The 21,017-nt window shown below is 40.0% G+C and overlaps 1 protein-coding gene and 1 long non-coding RNA gene across 2 annotated transcripts in view; one reads left to right on the top strand and one right to left on the bottom strand.

The window, feature by feature from the left end:
- LOC102020677 overlaps positions 1-15,916 on the bottom strand; it is a 160,951-nt gene extending 145,035 nt beyond the window's left edge. Inside the window, exons 1-3 of the long non-coding RNA XR_260791.1 lie at positions 15,687-15,916; positions 13,038-13,099; positions 9,814-9,847 (exon numbers count right to left, since the gene is read on the bottom strand). This is a non-coding gene — a long non-coding RNA (uncharacterized LOC102020677). The remainder of the gene's footprint in view (positions 1-9,813; positions 9,848-13,037; positions 13,100-15,686) is intronic.
- Positions 14,542-21,017, top strand: part of Lrrn1 (leucine rich repeat neuronal 1) — a 38,571-nt gene continuing 32,095 nt past the window's right edge. The window contains exon 1 of the mRNA XM_005383746.2: positions 14,542-15,075. The gene's annotated coding sequence lies outside the window, so the exon portion shown is untranslated. The remainder of the gene's footprint in view (positions 15,076-21,017) is intronic.

The following is a 21,017-nucleotide window of genomic DNA, read 5'->3' as shown; positions in this document are numbered from 1 at the left end:
TTTCAGGTTCCTACACCAAGGAGACAATATGATGTTTACCCATCTGGGTCCGATTTATTTCACTTATGAGTATGGTCTTTAGTTGCATCCATTTACCCACAAAAGCCTAGAGTTTACCTTTTTAATAGCTGAGTAATACTCCATTGCTGATTTTTTTTAACTGGGAGTCAAACTCAGAACCTTACACTTTCCAGGCAGGTGCTTATGCCACTGAGCTATCTCCTCAGCCCTAAACATTGAATGTTAAATGAATTATTTAAAATGAATGTTAAAGTATACAACCAAGATATACATAATTAGTAACTGGTTATTATAGTAAACCTAATTAACATATCTATCATCTAACACAGTTACTCATTTCCTCACTTTTGGGTAGAACAGCTATAATCCACTCATTGAAAAAACTCAACATAATACAACTATAGTCCTCTAGTTGGAAATGAGCTCTTTTCATTTTTTCATCCTACTTATTTGCTACCTAGTATCCTCTGATCTACATTTTCCCATGCCTTCCTTCACTGAGATAATAATACACTGTATGGTTAAGCTGCAATCTTAACTCAGCACATGGCCCCCAACTTATGATGGTTCCACTTAATGATTTTTCAGCTTTACAGTGATGGAAAAGCAATACAAATTCAGTAGAAACAGAACTTCAAATTTCTAATTGTGATCTTTCCACACACTAGAGATGTGCAGTCCAATACTCTCGTGGTGCTGGACAGTAGCAGGGAGCCGTGGGCCCCGGCCAGACATTCAGTGACAAAGATAAACTCAGACAGTATTGTGCTACGTCGCTAGGTTATGATGGTGGGTAAGTTAGGTGTATTTGATATATTTTTGACTGATATTTTTAACTTGCCGTGAGTTTATCAGGATGTGACCCCATTGTAAGTTGAAAGTATTTTAAAATAAAGCCTTTCATATAAATTCTAGATTTCCATTTTCTTTCAGAAAAACAAAACTCACATTGTCACAAGATGAGAGTCTAATAAAACTGAATAGCAGCTGCCCGCTTTGAACAGATCAAGCATATCCTCTCCAACTTCACACAGTCCCCATCACGCCACTTTCCTCACTTATCTGCGGGCCTCCCGCAGACAGCTGGGCCTGTGACTGCTGCACTAACAATCATGGCAGTTCCATAACCAAACCAGAACAGCAGCGGTCCCCTCACAGAACTCTCATTTGGTTTGTGTCTGTCTTGGTGTGCTACTTATTATTTTCGTATCTCACACAGCACACTGCTTTTCACAGAATAGGTGTCATACATTTTAGTTGAATAAATGAATAATTTAGTTTGAAGACAGCTGCTTATGTTCAACTAAAACATCTCCTCCCTTTCAAGCACAATGATTATTTTAATAAAACCTGAGGTCACGTTTGTTCTTTGGACAATTATAAACATTCAATCATTCCCCTTCTCCCTGCTTCTGTTGCCCAAAGAGGAACACTCTGGCAACCTTCCCTCTCAGTCTGTAGGCCAAAACTCAGGAACATTCTTCAAGCCTCAGAAAAGATGTGTCTAATTATGCATTTTTAGTAACTCCAACCTGGTTCCGGACTGATCCCAACATCTCAGAGATAAGCCATCTCAGAACCACAGTGTCTTTCCCCATCAGGGTATTTGGCTCGGCTGCTTCAGTCGTCAAGAGACCTAATGTGAAGACCACTGCAACCACCACACAACATATGTCAAATATGCCAGGCAAATATTTGTCATGAAGTCAGTTGTAGAAACTTCCTGATGTAGAGGAGATGGAGGGAAGCAGGAAAAGGAGAGACTGGGAATTAACATGGGAAAAGTCAAGCTAGCTAGTAATGGGTGATATTTTCTTTCTCCACTGATACTTTTAAAGAAAGTCTTTTATAGCTTCTAGATAAGCAGATTGACTAATATTATACTCACAAATAATCTGAAATTATAAAGAAGTTTCACTTTATTTGGCTTATACGTGGATGGCTTGTTGCTGCTTATAAATCCCAGGATTTACTCTGTTAGCTTTGACATTTCAGCTGTGCTTTCTGTCTCGTGTCACAAAAGGATTTCTATCTACTTAGAATGGCAAGGTATATATCTGTTCTGTCTCTGCCACCTTCTCCCACCACTGGATTTGCACATGGCAAGGAATCACACAGATAACAGGATTTAAATGTAATAATTTAAGCAAAAGAGGGGTTTCAAAGGGATATGATCTGAGCTGGCTTCTTTTATCTACATAAAATTAACATTCATGGTGGTAGACTTGTGCCTTAAAACGCAGGTAAGAAATATTTTATTCTCAGCATTACAAACCAAGCTCAGCAATTTGTATTCTCAGAACTTGACATGCTAAGTTCTAGAAGACCTTAGAAGACACCCAAGATATAAAAAGATCACATTGGCACTTGAGGAGTTTCAATTTTTTTAGTAATTTAGAATATATCCAGCTGAAATATTTAAATAGCATTTCCAGGGCAAATACAGATAAATGATGGGAGGTTAATGCAGACAAGCACATGTATATATCAAGCTTAACATTTTCAAGCCAGTCTAGTGTTTTTTTTCTTATTTTTATTTTTTAAAAAGTAGAAAATTAAAAACTGATTGCACTCCTGCCTACCATGCACTTATACACACACCATTTCATTTCCCCTGTTCCACTTCCTAGGGCCTGGGTATCCCTCCTGCTTAGACCAGGAACTGAACTTCGGAGAGGTAATCAACTTGTCAACATTAACCTCAACAGGAAGAACTGGAGCCAGAGTCTGAGCTCCAGTGTGATCCTACTCCATTCCACCTTGCACCACATCACCACTGAATCCCAGTTCAAACTTCTCCTTTTGAATGCAAAGAATCACTTTTCTCAAAGGTAGAGAAGACAGATTATCTAAATGGGGATATAAAACACGTATTAATACCAACTTGTGCCTGCCAAGCCAGGACCTTCTTAATTTTACTACCAAATAACACATTGTGGGAAATCACTTAGTCCTGGATTTAAAAAGAGAAGCTTTATATCCCAGACAATCCCTCAGTCCCAGGCAAATTGAGTTGGTTGGTCACCGTATCTGTGGTTTTTCCACATATGTATTGGCAGAGTCATTTGTAATATCTGCTTCTTTAACATTATTGCCCACATCTTCACCATAATCCACAAGCAACCCTTTACAGCCTAGCTACAGCTCAGACCCAAATACAGTTCTTAGACTATTAGACAGTAGAAACTCAAACAGCAGAAATTTAGACAGTAGAAACTCCATAAATGTTTCTTGAATTAGTTCCATATTTTCATCTAGCCCCCGAGTTCATAGGTCATAGCTGTGTACGTATTCCTGCTCTTCAATGCTTACCAAATAAAATATAGTAGAAGTAACTAGTTAATAAATAGCAAAGGCAGTGCTAAAGAGCTCAGATGACATAAAGGTAGAGGGACAATCTATCTGTCCCTATGTCCTGGGAAGGGTAGAGAACTAGTGGGTTGATGGCACACTGATAAATATCATATCTCTCTCCTCTAGAGGGACAGTGGTGGTGTCACTTTTTCTGTTCTGGCAACTGCTTTCTCAAGTCACTACTTAGCTGCCAATACCCCTTGCATTTCCAAAGGACCAACGGCCAGGATAGGTGTCTGCTACAGTTTGGATGTGGAATGGCCCTCAGAGGTTCATAAAGTAAGGCTCAGCCCCCAGCAAAATGCTATTGGGAGCTCTTTAGGTCATTAAGAGAGTGCCCTTGGAGGAGATAGTGGGAGCCCAGCCCCTTTCTCTTTCTGACTTTGTTTCCCAGCCATGAGCTGCTGTGTGCTCCCAGCATGATGCGCTGACGCACCACAGACCTAAAAGCAGCACAGCCAACGAACAGTGGACTGGAACCCCTAAAACTGTGGGCTAAAATAAACCCCTTCTTTTTACAAATTGATTATCTTTTGTTATAGTGACTTGGAGCTAACTAATATGGTGCCAACATCACACTAAACACTTATTGTCGGGGCTGGGGATTTAGCTCAGTGGCACAGTGCCTGCCTGGCAAGCGCAAGGTCCTGAGTTTGATTCCCGGTACCGGAAAAAAAAAATAAAAAGTAAAAAAATAAACAATTATTGTCTCTCTAGCAATGTGCTGACTACTATATACATTATTTTGTTTACTCTTTGCAACAACATGATACAGCTGTTATTATTGTTCCCACTTTATGGATAAATTAACAAAAGCTTCTAAAAGTCAAAGGATTGAATCCAGAGCCCAACCTTGTGGGTACAATGACTTCTATATCCCAAACTGTCATACAACTGATAAAGATGTCATGCCTAATAAGATGGTACCTTGCTGACTTCTGATGCTTTTGATATCCTAGTGATAACACATTATTTTCTAATAACTGATAGGCATTAAAAAGTTAAAGATTATGTAAACAGATTCCTGTATGACATAAGGTAGTTTAATTTTGTCTTCTTCCTTCTGAATTTTTTGGAGTTTTGTGCTTGGGGCTCATAAATCTGAACATTTGCCAAACTCTGTAAGCAGTTTTCCTATAACTGCATCTGGAAGTACTCTCAACTTAAAAATGCTTCCCTTGGAAGGCCCAAAATATACCTTATTGAAAAGAAATCCCATACAGCATCTTCCTCAAATGTTTCTCCTTTTCTCCCCTTAGCCTCCCTTTCTTTTCCTTTTGAGTGAATTGGATGTTGCATTCACATGCCTAAATGAGGAATCCAACTAAAATGTAAATGTAGATAAAACTATACTCTTTGCATAAAACATTCTTAATTACTGATAATTACACAGAATATATTGGAATGAGCTAAGATCTACAGAAAAATACTTGTTTAATCACCTCTGCTTTAAGCCGTCCTTGGAAATCCATAGAATCAAGTATTTTTCGCACTTTAGAGAACCTTAGAAATAAATAAGTTTTGTAGTTTCCTGTCTTTGATCTTCTCTGCTCTAGGGGCCTATTCAATGAATGACCAGCCAACAGTGAATCATCACCACTAAGAAGTAGTAACAGGGAAAAACTAGGTAAAGCTTTAGCTCTGGCCCTCTTCAGCCAGCACAGATGGCAGGTATTGAGAGTTGGCCCACCCAACGACTTTCTAGTTGGCTTCCTGGTTAGCAGAAGGCCTAGTTTTGACCTAGAAACAAAGAATCACCACAGATCTACATAGAAAGGCATCCACTCTGGGTGACATTAAAAATTCAAATTATAGCAGTGTTATGGTTCATAGGTAGATATCCTTCCAAAGCCTCATGCACTTATGGGTGGAGCCTGTGGGAGGTGACTGGATCATAAAGGCGTGATACTCATCAGTTTATAGCTACATATGATGCTGGGAGGTGAAGCCTAGTAGGATCACCTGGGCCACTGGGGGTGTGACTTGGAAGGATACATTTCTCCCCTTCCTTTCATCTCTTTCTGCTTCTTGATTGTCATGCCATGAGCTATTTCTCCTCTGCCATCCCCCTCAGTGACTGCATCCTGCTTTGGAGCCAGCAGACTTGGGACTGAAATCTCTATAAACAATGAGCCAAAATAAACCTTTTCTTTGTTAATTTGCAAGTGTCAGGTATTGTGTCTCAGCAACAAGAAAGCAACTAAGAGAAGCAGCGACTAAAGTATCTTAAATGGTAGTATCTGAGTTATTTACAAATCAGAGATCACATGCTCAAGACCAATTAGGTGAGTAATACAACTGTGTGAATCAAGCCTGGTATAAGGTAATTAACAGTCTTTGAAAAGGTCTACCTGTCTGCAACATTCACCTCAAGAATTTTTAATGTGTAAGGCAACTGGCACCATCTCACACTGCTGGTGGGAATGGAAGATGGCATTTTATGAACTTGGGAAGCTTTGTAAAAAGTAAAGCATATGCCTACTATACAATCCAGTCATTTCATACTTAAGCATTTATCTGACTCATGAAATCATAAACACAAAGACTTGAATACAAACATTCAACAAAGAATTACACTTAATAGGCAAAAATCAGAAACTATCTAGATGTCTATCAACAAATGAATATATAATCATATTATGGTATATCCATGTAATGGCATTTTACTCAGTAACAAAAATAAACTGATAAGTGAATTTCAAAATAACTTTTTATGCAGAGTAGAAGATAGTCTAGAAAATATAAATTAATCTACAGTGACAGAAATCTATAGTGGATTTACTGAGTCTAGGAATAAACAGCAATCAGAAAGACTGGAAACTAAGAAGAATAAGTTACAAAAAGGTCAAAGAAACATTTGCAAATGTTGTATATGTTTGTTATGCTGTGGTGATAGTTGTATGGGTGCATAAATGGGTCAAAGCTATACACTTTATGCACATTTGATTCTATGACAATTGTGTCAGATTCTCAGGGATGTCATAACAGAGTACTACAAACCAAATAACCTAAAGAACAGAAATTCATTTCTTCATTGTTCTGGAGGCTAGAAGTCCTACATGAAAGACTTGGCTTCTTCTGAAGCTGTGAGAAAGAATTTGTTTCTTGCCTCCTTCCTCCTAGCTTCTGGTGATCTGCTGGCAATCTTTGCTGTTCCTTAGCTTGTAGGAGTATCAACCTCATCTCTTTCTTTATCTCTGTATGATTTTCTCTCTCTCTCTCTCACTCTCTCTCTCTCTCTCTCTCTCTCTCTCTCTCTCTCTCTCTCTCTCTCTTTCTCTCTGTGTGTGTGTGTGTGTCTGTGTGTATGCGCACCTGCCTGCATCCAATTTCCCCCTCTTTATAAAGACACCTGCTATGTTGGACTAGCGGTGCACCCTTTTCCAGTTTTAGCCTCGTTAATTGTATCTGAAAGGATCCCGTTTCAAATTGAGTTACATTCTAAGGTCCATGAGGTTAGGATTTAAATATATGAATTTGTGGAGCATATGATTCACCTTAAAATGGCAGTGCACCTAAATAAGATAATTTGGGACCAAAACCTACAAAATTAATTAAGTTCAAATTCAATACTCAGTTATACGGAGTGGATGACAAACTTTTTCCCATTTTCCCATTATTCCACCTCTTGAAAGGTGAAGATGGTAACGAGAGCCCCAATGAAACCACTCAGCAGCACTCTCACCCCTTTCTCTTTTTTTGTCATGTTTAATTTAAGAATTTTCTGTAGAATTTTCTTTCTTAGAATTATTAAGGTATCATGTGGCTTTTACCTGATGAGAAGACATTATCTGCACATTAAAATACCATTTTTTTCTCTCATTATCTCTAAATACCTTATTTAGTACTGTGTGGCTTTGACATCATTATAGACTTGAACACAGACATTGGCCTTAGATGCCATTTGTGTGCATTCAGTGATAGAGAATTCAGAATATGCTCATATTAATTTTTCAGATTATTTGCATCAAAAAAATAAAAATCTTTATATATTCAGTAGTGGGATTGATGATCATAAGGCAATTCAACTTTTAATTTATTGAAGAACCTCCATACTATTCTCCATATTAATTTACATTCCTACTGGGTAGGGTGGCACATCCCTGTAGTCCCAGCACTCAGGAGGCTGAGGCAGAAGGATGGCTGTGAATTCCAGGCCAGCCTGGACTACACAGTGAGTTCAAAGCCAGCTTCAACTACATAGTGAGACTCTGTCTCAACAACAGACATACATTTCCACCAACAGTGGTCAAGGGTTCCTGTACCTCTATATCCTCACCAAAATTTGTTATCATTTAAATATTCTATACAGCACTGGGGTTAGCCCTGGTTTACTCTAATATTGACCTACATCCCCAGCACTTTTTATTTTCATTTTGAGATAGCGTCTTGCTAAGTTGTCCAGGCTGGCCTCAAACTTGTGATCCTTCTGCCTCAGCCTCTCAAGTAGCTGGGATTTACAGGTATGTGACACTATGCCCAGTATCTTTTTGTCTTTTTGATAATAGCCATTCTAACAAGTGTGCAGTCTATCTTATTTTGGCTTTAACTTGCATTTTTCTGACAATTAGTTTTTATGATCATTTTCTCATATATTTGTTGGCCATCTATATGTCTTCTTTTGAAAAATAGCTATTCATATCCATTCATCTCACTATTGAGTTGTCTGAGTTTCTTATATATTTTGGATATTAACCCTTATCAAATGGATGGTATGTGTCAGATATATATATATTTTTTTTCTTTTTTGTGTGTTGTCTCTAGCCTGTTGCTTGTTCCCTTGGGTGTGCAGAAGCTGTTAGGTTTGATGTAGTCCTATATGCCAGTTTTTGCTTGTGTTGCCTGATTTTGAGTTTATATACAGACACCTTGCAGACTCTTAAGAACATATGCACAAATTTCTGGAAAGTTTCGGATTCTAGTTACAGTTACACTAAGAATAGAAGAAACACCTGTGCTCCAAAAATCAAGACAACTGGATTTTAGGCTGCGGTCTGCTATTAACTAGCAGTGGGACCTTGAATAAGGATTAAATCCAGCCAAGTTTCTCAGATACTCTGAAGTTCATGAAAGTGTTAACCTTCTTGATACTTCAGTTTGCTCATTTATAAAGTAAAAAAGTTGAAGTAGATCATATCGAAGGTCCTGTCAACTCTGAAATCCTATGATGCTTGCTGAATTGAATTGCAATGACCTTGCTCCTAAAAACCAGGTAAGTCACCATTTATATATCACATATATATCTGCAGCTTTTTCTGCACTCAAGAAACTCAAAAACTAAGTCTGTTTTCAAAGTGACAATGTCCTTGCAATGGCAATGTTTAGGCACGGATACAGACAAAAGGGTACAATGCGAATTGAATTCAAGACAATAAGGATTTCAACAGGGGATTAATCTGGTGGGTAAGTACTTAGTTACCCACGAAAATGGAATATGGGTAATGTTTTACTCAGAAGAGACCATTCACACACTCAGATAGAAAGTATGATACTATTCTGTTATAAAAATAAAATGAGGGGCTGGGGATTTAGCTCAGCGGCAAAAGCGCCTGCCTGGCAAGCGCAAGGTCGTGAGTTCGGTTCCCGGTACCGGAGAAAAACCTAAAAATAAAATGAAGCATAGCAAACTGGAGACAAACCTTACAGATGAAGGTACTAGATGAAGTGCAGAGGAAATTCTGTACATTTAGTGCTTCCGTAAAATGTGTATAACCCACTTTGTCTACTCTCTCTGCCAGTCTTTCCTTTACAGCCTCACAGGTCCCTAAGACTGAAAGTAAGTGTAGATATTAAATTTATGGTAATAGGGGCACTGAACTCCAGTGCAGTAGTCTCTTAGCATTTTCTTATGTGGAACAATTCTGAACTTCCTTAAAGTTTTACTGCTATTGAAAGAAAAAATAATGTTACCAAAGGAAAAGGGTATAAACTCGTGAGAGAGCAGCTGAGAGTCCTCCTCTTCTGCTTGAAGTCTCTGGGAACTTCCAGAAAGCAATGTGTTATGATAATCAGGGTAACAATCAATTATGAAGTTTGATGAGGAAGGAAGAATTGGAAATCCCTGCTTAGAGGTTGTTTCATACACATTTTATTGGCTATAATCATGCTCTTTAACTTGCTATATGACTCTGAGCTAATCATTTCCTCTCTCCTACATTATAAACTTGTGATGGAGACTGAGCAAAACAATAGCAAACAGTAGGAGAAATGGCTGGATTACTAATATCTTTTGCCATATTTTAAATGTAGATTGCTGTGTTTTGAAAAAATGTCTATCTATATCTATAGGCATACACCTAATGACAATTCCCTAGCTTCCCTTGCTATTAGCTGTAGCTATGTAACTGAGTTCTTACTAGTGAGATTTAGGAGGAGGTGATAGAAGTCATCTTAGCCCAGCCCATAGAGATTTTCTATTGATCCTCTTTTCTCTCTTACCTCATTCTCTATGAAGGGAAGGGAGTCTTCAGGCCTAGAAAAGTAAGAAATAAAAGATAAAAGTCACTTGTGCCAGGAAGGATTAAATGTAGGCACCAGGCAGGGAACATTTCACTGAAACATTGCACTGTTACACAAGTATGAAATAAATTTGCCTTATTTAAGTCACTAAGGTTCTTTAATTTTTCAAGCAGTTAGCATTATATTAACAAATATATCAATATTTAGTGAATGCCTGCTCTATGCTACTCACATAAGGACCTCTTTAAACTTCACGGAACCCATGATATTTCTGCAAAATGAAATTAGACATAGAGAGCTTAAGTAATTTGCTCTACTTCACACAGCTGTGTTGAGCTGGAGTACAAATCTTTGTATCCCAAATCCAGAGACCTGGATCTTAACCATTACATGATACTGCCTTTCTCAATATAAGAAACATTCCTCAGTGTAGTGTATACCGTGGAGTTAGTTCTTAATTTACGTTTGCTATTATTATACAGACAATAGAGCAATCAAATGGGAAGCAAATAATTGAAAATAAAAAACCTGATTGTAAAATTTTTTATCTGCTCAAATCTTTATAATGCAAAATAAGAAAAGCCACATAGGCTTTTATTTTTTCAGTAAGGTCTGTGGGTAAAAGAAAAATAACGAAAACAGAAAAAGTTGAATATGTTAATTTGTTAACAAAAGCTGTAGTTTACATTTATAGTTCAGCAATCAAAATGGCATTTCCAATCAAGTATGTTCTTATAATACATGTTATAGATAAGAATTTAAAAAGCTCCTATTTTTCTGCAGAAGATAGGTATATTATATAGTCATTTAGCATTATAGTATCAAAGATTTTCAAGTGATATGAAGACAATACTCAGGAAGCAATGTAATCCAATTGCATAATTGATTCTACTCATTCACTAAAAATTTTTTACTGAGCACCAATTGCATGCTGAGTGCTGGGCTAGGAGACGGCCATGTGACCTCTGCCTCCAAAGAGTATAGGGTAATGGTGATGAACCTAGGGCACACATTTTATTTGTTTTTCTTTTAAGATAAAAGATGTCAACGTATGAGTTGATTTTTCCAAACTGAAACCTCAGTATTCAGGCTTAATTGTAATGTTGACACTTAGTGATAAATAAATGGGTTTCTGGGTTGCAGTTTGGGCACTTGTCTAAAACATTTGCTGTCACTGATATAGTGTCTAGTTTTTCAGTGCAGGCATTCTCAACAGGGTGGGAGAGTTCTTCTTCTAGAGCTTAGTTTCCTGTGTATATAGTAAGGAGATTATATTGGATCATTATGAAGGTCTCTGAGGCAATTAAGTACTGTAAGTGGATATAGGATCTCCTATTCAGCCAGGTATATTATTTGTTGTACTCATGGTTGTAATTCAACTAAAATTGCAGTAGTATCACATACGTATTAATGTTAGTTGCTAAGACTGAAGGTTTTTCCTGTCATGTGGGACTCAGGACTAAAACACAGCAAGTCTCAGGTAAACTGAGATGGTGGGTCACCTTCAGTTCATATCAAGTCACTAGACTTAAATGCTAAAATTAATTTCAATAAATTTTGTGTTGGAATGATTTCATATGCTGTACAAAATTGGAGGAATAGGGACTATGTATGGGGTAGTAAACCCACACCACTGTCAAAATTTTTTAAGGAAACAACATATTTGTCATGAGATCAAAACACTCACATCATTATAAGTTGCATAATCATTAACCTCTAAGAGTTTGGTGATGGTCATTTAAAAAGTAGAATGATTAGTTAAGAGATTGGAAAGAACACTGACTGCCGGTGCTCTATTAATATTTCAATCAGGAGACATATTTTCAGATTTTAAAACTTATGGTTTTAAATGACAAATTATAATTTTGTTCTCAAAAGATTTTGTTCTTTTAGATATTTAAAGTTTCACTTTTCTTTTTTCCTCTCATATTTGCTACATAGATCAGTACGATTAAGTTAGTACTGATTATAATGTTCCCTCAAACCAAAGCTAAAGAACCTCAAGGGGAGTGGGAGAGGTCTGTGGTTCTCAACACAGCCAGCTCCAAGGGCAAGAACTCCTCCTTACATCAGCAGTAAGATGGCTTTCTGGGAACTCTTGGACGCTTTTCTCCAAATCCCATTTTTTTCCCAAGACTCAAATATACAATACTCTCAAGAAATAAATCTTAAGATAAATCCCCCACCTTTTTGCTAGTATCAGATTCAGAATCTCTGGACTGGCTGGGATCACTAGGAATAATTCTGATGGATTTGAGAACTTCAACCAAGAAACAAGTGGACTTGGTCTTGGTAAGCTGGTTCATTGGGTATTTCTTCTTCATTCACCCCAATAACAAGGGGCTTTTAAGTGAAAGTTCATCGAATATTTCTGAAACCCCTTTGCAAAGTTGAAAATGGTACTTTTTGAAATTTAGACCAATTGATCATTTAGGTAATTTATCACAGCTCCAATAACTGGATAAATTTCAGACTCCTATCATTATTATGCCTCGTTTGGCCTCTCCTCCACCACAGCAATCTTTTCCAACACAGAGCAGTAACCATCCTCCTGTCCAAACCCCTTTACCCATCTTTAACACAAACACATAAATGTAGTGATCAAATAGAAATAAGCAGAGCTTCCTTTCTCATTCTTGCTTTGAGGAAGAGGAAAATTAGTTTAAATAAATGCTATGCTGATTTAAAAGGAAACAAATTGAACAGCAGGGAGACAAAGTCCATTTCCTTCACTGGAGCTGTTAGTGCCTTTAAGATATTCTGTCACATGAGTCAATCATAGAATCATCGTTATCCCTGTCTGACCTGATATCTTGTGCTACTCTTCAAAACCTGGCTAACGATGTCTAGTGCTTAAACTTGACAAATGCTTACTATACAGCAACTTGTGCCCTAAGGATTTCACTTACTCTCACTTAACCAGCTCAATCCTTTGGGATAGGTACTGTTATTAATCCCACTTTAGAGCCAAAGAAACTAAAGTTTAAAGAGGTAAAGTGACTTTCCCACAGGGACACAGCTCATAAATTGCAGTGTTGAGATTTAAGCGGTGTTGGCCTGGTTTCAAAGTTCATACACTGGTGCCTGACTCACACCATTCCCATGAAGTCTCTTTCAAAACCTGGAGGCTACTACAGATTCTACCTCCTAGTATGTCCTCAACATTATTCATTGCTTCAACTGCCTCCCAGCCTAAGACCTACCTCCATAAAACTCGACCCTGTAGGGCACAATATCATGTCTCTTCCATTCCCAGGAAGATAGGCTGCAAAACAGAGAAGACTCCCTAAGTCCTTGAATGCTAAGACACAGGTTCTGCATTTCCACCACTGGCCCAGCCCACCTTCTTTCCAAATTATATGCTACATGCGTTCTGCAGGAAACGGCAAGAAAAGACAAAAGCACATGTTGAAACTAGAATAAGGTTCTAGAGACAACTTCCTTTGAATGTTCTTAGATCTTATTTACGTAAAGGCAGCATGGGCCTTTTTGTCTCTAACCTTTTAAAGTGAATCCTCATAGCACCATGAACCTTCTAAGGTACACTCAGTGATTCATTGGTATCTACAAGACAGCTTCAGGACAACATGAAGTGGACAGACACTGAAGGACATCAGATGTATCTGACATCTATGCAAGACATCAAAATATGCTATTGAAATTAAAAATATATGATTGTTGCCTTTGCATTTCTCCCCTGGTTTCAAAGCATTCAAAAGTTGATTCTGCAATACAATGTTCTTCAAATTGCCCTATAAGTTCTAAAAGGTCTGACACTGTAAGGAAATGCAGTCACATTCTCTAGCCCAAAGTTTCAGTACTGATGGGCTAAGATGCTGTCTTAAAGTTGCTTCCGCCAGTAGTTGCTTCCGCCAGTAGTTGCTTCCTGCAAGGGCTTTTCTTGGGCACTGCTCTGGGCTGCCACTTCGAAGTTTAGAGTGAGGTTCGTGCTGTTTCCAAAGACCTATTTCTGTGCCTTCCGCCGCCCTTGCTCTCAGAAAATCTGCACTGCAAACAGACTGCATTCCCAGTTACCTCACATGTTTGAGCACAACTTTAACACCTAACATATCGGAAAGCTGTAATTTTGAAGTTAAGGAAACATTTTCTGAAAGCCTCCTTAAATAGGAAGTGGCTTTGCTATTATTCAGTTAAGTGTCCCAATACTACTCCCCGCGGCAAAGGCGCCTTTCCACCGCCACGGGTGTACCCCTACCTGGGATTACACACACAGCCCAAGGATTCACCGTACATTTTAAGACGCGGGGTCAGATCTCAGACTGAACTGGCTAGCTCGCGTTGCATGTTGTCTGCTTCTCAACCCCGAAACTGAGTTCTGCATTCCACAGAGATTTACGTAGCCCCCACTGTGCCTAGCTGGCCTCCATCTACAGAATTATTTATTTATTGTTACTGTATTATTGTGTTTGGTCTTTTTGCTCAGAAGAGGCAGAATGCCTTGCCTCTTTAACCTTGCCTTTCTAACCTTGTCCCCTAGACAAAAAGCGGCAGCCCGTGGCCCCTGCAGCAGCGGCACAGCGGAGCCAGGCCACCCGAGGCCGCGGCGCTGCGGCTTTGTTGGGTGGGCTACAGATGGTGCCCCAGCACGCGGCCGAGCTGAGGGCGGGTTGGGAGGCGGGAGAGGGAGGCCTGGAAGGGGGTCGGCCCAGAGGGGAGGATTCAGCCGAGCAACCAATCGGCGCGCAGCCCATCAGCTGACCGCTTTTGCTTACACCAGGTGCACGCCGGCTGCGGGGAGCACAAAGCGGGGCACACCGAGGGCGCCGGCTGCGATCCTGGGAAGGAGGGGAGGCCCGTGCGCCCGCGGCTGCAGCGCCCGCCGGGCGAGGACAGGGACCGGTGGTGGCAGCCCTGGCCCTGGCGGCGGCATCTCTAGGTGCCTGGGTGCCTTCCTGGGGACCTGACCTCTCGCTGCCCCGCCCTCGGCGCCTCAATTCTCTTGCCCCCCTTTCCAATTTTGCCTGCCTTTACCCTGGCCCGCAAAAGCCAGATTTAGCCCTGTACCGCGCCGCAGCTGTTGCTAGCGTGCTGCCTGGGCTCCGAGCTTGGTGCTCTGCCGTGGGTCCCCCAAGGAGCCAGTGCGTGCTGCGGGCTGAGAGGGAGGCGCCGCTCAGCCTGCCCTCCTCCTCCTCTTCCTTTTCTCCTGCTCCTCCTGCTGCTGCTGCCGCCGCCGGTGCCGGCCCGCGCGCACCCCAACGTCCCCACCAGCCGGGCCTCGGGGTAAGTGCGCGGGCCAGCGGCCGCGGTGGGAGCAGTGGGCGGCAGCCAGGGGGAAGTAAAGGCAAACTTGCTGGCGTGGCGAACCCTGGAGGGTGTGGAGGACCACGGGATGATACCGCGGGCCCAAGGGGGACCAGGGGGTGCGGCTCTTGGAGCTGAGGAAAATGACGAAGTCGGCAAGCGAGAATCTAGTTATTCTCCTCTCCTTCCACAAAAAAGCAGGGTCGGGGAGAACGAGAGTTGGGAAGGAAGCCAGGCAGACATGGGCAAAGGCAGGAATAGAAGGCTGAACCGCCGGGTTTCGGGGGCAGCCGGGGGATGGGAAGGAGGAGAGCTGGCAGGAGGAATGTGAACCGAGGCAGACGGCTGGGGACGAAGACCAGCGTGGGAAAGAACCCAGGGAGTTGGAAAGGGGGCCAAGGCAAGGCACAGGAAGGTGGCAGTTTTGGGGAAGGGAAAGGAGGTTCTAGCCGTGGCCTTATTGGTGAGAGAAAGGGGCAGAGGGCGTAATTCACAAAACATCCGGCGTGTTGGAGTCAGGGAATTAGGAAGAGCCTAGGAGCTCTCTTGCGGTCTGGGGACGGGGGCGGGGGCCGGGGCGGGGGATCAACCTGTACGTTTTGAGTCCAGAAGGGCAGAAGGGGCAGCAGCCTCAGGAGGCTTGCCAGGGATGCTGAAAGGTCAGGAAAGCCTTCGTCCCCTCCGGCAGCAGAGCCAGCGTGCGGTTCCTTGCCCAGACGCGGTCAGGACCGAGCAAAGTTTGCCAGCGTGTCCTTTGTGCGGCGTGGGGACGGGTGTGGGCAGCCGCTGCCTTGTTCCACGCTCCCTTGGTTCGCGCGGCAACCGCCTACTGCGGAAGGAGTCCCCGCCTGGCTGGCTGGACTGCCGGGAAAGTCCGTCCCGGGACTGCTCCGGGAGGGCAGGCGTGCACACGCAGACTGGAAGATAAGGCGGTGATCCTGCTCCAGGAGGTGGGGTCTTTGCCTGCCGTGTTCACCGCTGTGGCCCGGTCCCCCACAGTGAATGAATGAATGAATGAATGGTTCTAAGGTACTAAACCAAATGGTTTTAAGGTGCTTGTGCCACACGGGCAAACCAAATGCAGAATACGGACGCTCTTAAATTCCATCCCTCCATTAGTATTTTCATTCCCCAGACCCTGAAAATAAATGAAGTAATTGGAAGTCTTTGAGGGAACAAGTACTACTGACGTGCTTTTGCATGTAGGATTTTCTGCAAGACAGTCTTTTTTTTTCCATTTGTTTGTCACAGTCCAGATAATTTATATTTTTCAAATCTGATCATGACTTCATTTTTTAAAGGCTAGGACTAGAAGAATAAAAGTTCAGGAAGATTTATACTTCGATCAGTATAAATCTAAAAAGTGGTGTTATTGGCTCCAGGGCCATTTGTGTCCCCAAGTCTCTGATTTGCATGCAAATGTGAGCGGTTCCTGGCAGATGTCTGGCCTCATCCATTCACATGAAGGAATTTGAAAAGACAAGGAGTCTTCAGTTAACAATAGACCTTAAGAAAATGGAATAAAGGCGCAAGTGTGAGTTTTTCTGTTCGAGAATTACATGGCTTGCTGACACCTATATTCAAGAACCAAATTCTTTGTGTTATATTGAAAGCTCAAAGTCCACTTGCTCTTTACCTGGCTGCATGTATTTATTTGTGTAACATTCAAGCTGGATATTCTGAGCTAGACTGGAAAGTGTTTATAGAAGTAGACAGTAACTTTAGTCCACTTCTGTTGGCCTGAAGTGATTTTGAAGGGAGTCCTCCACTTTTGAAGTTTCTTTTTCTCTGAACAGTTCCTCTTCTTGTTCATATTTGTTCTCCAACTTAGAGGTAAGTAATAAAGGAGACAATAGCTCCCACTGACCAGCAGGGAGATCTCAAGAGAACGTTCACTGTCCAGTGAAAATCATTTGAGTTCTTAAGGCACCAAACTTGTAGAACTGCTGTCAATGAAATCATTCCATCCCTAACAGACATGAATGGCTGCCGGGTCACAGAATAGAACAATGAACAGGGAAGCAGTCAAGCAATGGACCCCCAGAGCAGGACCTTTCTGCCTTGTCTAAGGTTAGCTGATCAGCCACACTCACTGTTCACCTTCTGGCAGTGTGCGGCTGTTAAACAAAGGGCGGGCAGTGTGGGCCACACGTGAGGCTGGTGATTATACCTCCTGCCAAACCAGCACCAGTGGCCTCTTCTTTTGTCAGCCTCCAACACTGTTGAAAGGAAAGAAACCCTATTCACTGAGCAGCGTTTGCCCCCGTTCTATATATTCACTGAAAGGGCATTAAAATACAACCAAAAAAAAAGGATAACATTGTTTTGGAGGGCTGTGTTTTGGGGGAGGGTCTACAACAGATGTTGGTTGATTATTTTCCATGTTTCCTGAAGTTTGTTTTCCTGACTCGGTGCTTTTCATATATATAGGACAGTATTTTCCAGAAAGGAAGAAATGAATTAAGTCCAGTTTCAGGAAGAAAAATCTTACAGCCAAGTGTGCATTTTCTGTCTTAGAGTTATACAGAGGTCAGAAAGTAATAAATCATTGTAGTAAACTTTTCTGTGTCTCTTGAACTTAGTATTTTGACTTCCTGATGGAGTGGAAGTATAACTATAAAATAGAAATGACATTTATAAACTAAAACTACATTTTGTTTAAGAATTATCTAGGTACTGTATTTTTTGAGCAAACTTAAAATACCATGGCCTCACTTTCAAATTTTGTCTTTGGGCATTATCCTGCCTGGGTGAGATCTTTATTCTGCAACTCTAATGAAAGATTAGCAAGGTCTGGGGCTGGGGATTTAGCTCAGCGGCAAAGTGCCTGCCTGGCAAGCGCAAGGTCGTGAGTTTGGTTCCCGGTACCGGAGAAAAACCAAAAAAAAAAAAAAAAAGAATCAGACTAGATCTAACTGCATGCTGTGATTCTGAAAAATAATCATAGGTGGTTTGGGTTAGTGTCTGAAATTCTTTAGAAAAGCATACAAAAACTCAGCCATTGATCTGCCTCTGGCTACACCTTGCTAACCCTAGATTCTTGACCTGAACTCTTAGAACCATTGCTGCATATACTACAGCAGTGACACTCAAGGGAATATATCAGGTACTTTTTAAATCTACTTATTCAAAGTTATATTATGACTACACAATCCAATTGACTATAAATTATTTGTAAATAATTACAAATAATAAGAACTATAGGCATTTTGTGCCACTTTAAATAAGCCGTAAGCAAAATATGGTAAATTACGGGATATGGATGTCATTTTTCACTAGACTTTCACAATGCTCTTTTAAAATTTATATTTAAGCTGCAAAATAATAGTTCTCAGAATGATTCATTGGAACACTAAAGTTGCTCAAATATTGTATTTAATTTTTAAAAATTATTCTGAACATCTATTTTGGGTTAAGCCAATCTGGAGATAAAGCAAATTCCATTTTGGAATCATTTTCATTTCTGGGAACAATGAAGTATCTTTAACTCATGAATAGAGCTTTGATTAATATTGTATTCAAGATGAAATTATAATTATATAGATGAAGTCAGAAAAACATGTACTTGCTCTTATTTTGGCTCAAAGTACAGAACAGAGAGGCAAAAGTTAAACTTTATCTATTAAACTCAATATTTTTAGTGGTCAAGGATACCAGTTCTTCTAAGGCTGTTCTAAATGAAGTTTTTCTTTTTTTAATTTTCTGGTGTAAGCACATTACCATTCACCTTCTTAATGCACACATTATAGAGTACAGCTTCTACATCTCAAAACGTAAATAAATGCATGACAAATGGTCTATTGATATTGCATTACAATCTATAAAATGATGTATATTTCCAGATTTTGTGCCACACTGTAGAACTCTTAAGCATAATACTTAATAAGTAAAATATATACTGTTTTTTATTTTTAAAAGAAGCAATATGATGATTTCATGTTACATTTTTAACTTTTTGAATGTTTTTGGAAGTTGTAACAAAGGTAGTTCGTTCTTAGCAATTTTACCAGTTATTTGCTTAAGCAAGCTGTCACCCAGTCATAGGTAGGTGATCTTGGATCACTTTCTTAATCTGATAACATTCAGATTCCTCAGTTGTTACATGGAAGAGTTGGGACAACAGGGTTGGAAGGACTATCGTAGTCAGATTGCTAAAAGGTTTATAGATGCTCTACCTCCAATACCACAGCATAAATACTGAACTAGGGTGGAGCCATTATACCTCAATTGTACCTAATGCACAGCAAATCACTGAAATGCAGTAAGATAGGCTTAAGTATGCAACGATACACATCAAAGGTCCTGTCCACCCTGACTTCAGAATACCCTCTAACTATGCCAGTACATTAGCTTGAGATACCTCATTTTGAAAGCTGTGGAGTGAAAACTGCTTTTATGGTGGCTTATTGCCTTCCATTTACACTCTTTATAGCTCAGGGGTTGGAATGTTATTTGAAAGCTCTGATTAATATAAATGAATTGTAATTTTCTGACCCAGGCTGTCCTCACTCACATCTATTATACCACTGGCAGACATGTGGACTCCACAGCTGTCCCCTCATTTGTGTATGAAACAGACACACTGGTGGCATTTTTGGTTACCATAGTTACATTAACAATATACATGTGACATGACATCTTAATGAAAGGTTTTTTTGTGGTAAATATATTGTAGATCTAGGGGTAAAACCCGATTATTTAAAGTTTGGGGAATACATAACTGAGCCCACTGTTGTTTTCTGGAGCCATTTTTTAAAATCATAGGCAAATAATTCCATAGGAATGTCCAGGAAAGGGCAACCATGAGCCTCTTTCTGACAAAAATTTCCAAAGGAAAGATTTTCAACAATACCTAATGTGTAGGAAAATGTTTTGAAATACTAATTTCAAAATATTCACTCTTCCTATATGACTGCCATTTGTGGGATATGTATTAAGTGTAGCTATTTTTAATTCATACATGAAACCTGGACAGCCCCAATATTTACATCTATGTCAGAAAGACTTAAAAGACAACAAAAAATAAGTTTGTACTATTAAGCAGTATGCATAATGACAGAATCTTCATTTAGGAAAACTATAAAAGCTTTGCAAAGAAAGAAATGTGGCTTAGTTGGTTTCATGCCTATAATTTTCCTGTTCCCCCCAAAGAATGTTAGCATGCTAATAAAGAATATCATTAACCTGCATTGTTATTTCACAATAGTAATGTCTTCATTTGCATTCATAATAATCAGTATAATCAAGTACTTTGCAGAGAGTAAGGTTCAACCTCAGTTCCCATCTATGACACTAAGGACTGAGTATGTGACCTTCTAGATTTCCTGCAACCCTTTTGATACCTCACTTCACTACCAGTGTTGAGTTTTAAAGGATCCAGGTATGCTGGTAGGTGTTTCTACTGCAAATCCTGATTTCTGCCTCAATCCTATCATTATATAGAGAGGTAAAAGTCTGTGAGTATAACCTTTTATCTTTGCTAGAAGATGATTTTTTAAATTCCTAATCCTATAGCTAAGAGATGTCTTTATTCTTTTAAAGATTTTTTTCCTCTAATACTGACAGCTCCATACCATCTCACCTGGAGCCTCTTTGGGGAAAGAATTTTATCAGGAATATAGGAAGTTGTTTATTACAATTAGTTGTTTATAACCATTGAATGTTTACTCACCCAGTAAATATATACTAAACAACGACTGTATTCCAGGCATTACAGGATGCACTGAAGGCCAAAAGAAGTTACCTTGCTTTTTTTTAATAGCTTGTACATTAAATCCATTACGTTTTGTTTCCATCAATCCATGCATTCTTATAAAAATTTATTGAACTGTACTAAAATTTACTGAACCAACTATCAGAAAAGCACTCTGAACAGAAGGTTTCAACCAAGGGTGATTTTGCTTGTACACACACCCTTCCTC

This window comes from Chinchilla lanigera, unplaced genomic scaffold (assembly GCF_000276665.1).
Source record: "Chinchilla lanigera isolate Chin_1 unplaced genomic scaffold, ChiLan1.0 scaffold00020, whole genome shotgun sequence".
Taxonomy (NCBI): domain Eukaryota; kingdom Metazoa; phylum Chordata; class Mammalia; order Rodentia; family Chinchillidae; genus Chinchilla; species Chinchilla lanigera.
The sequence above is the reverse complement of the archived record's forward strand: the minus strand, read 5'-3'. Positions and strand labels throughout refer to the sequence as shown.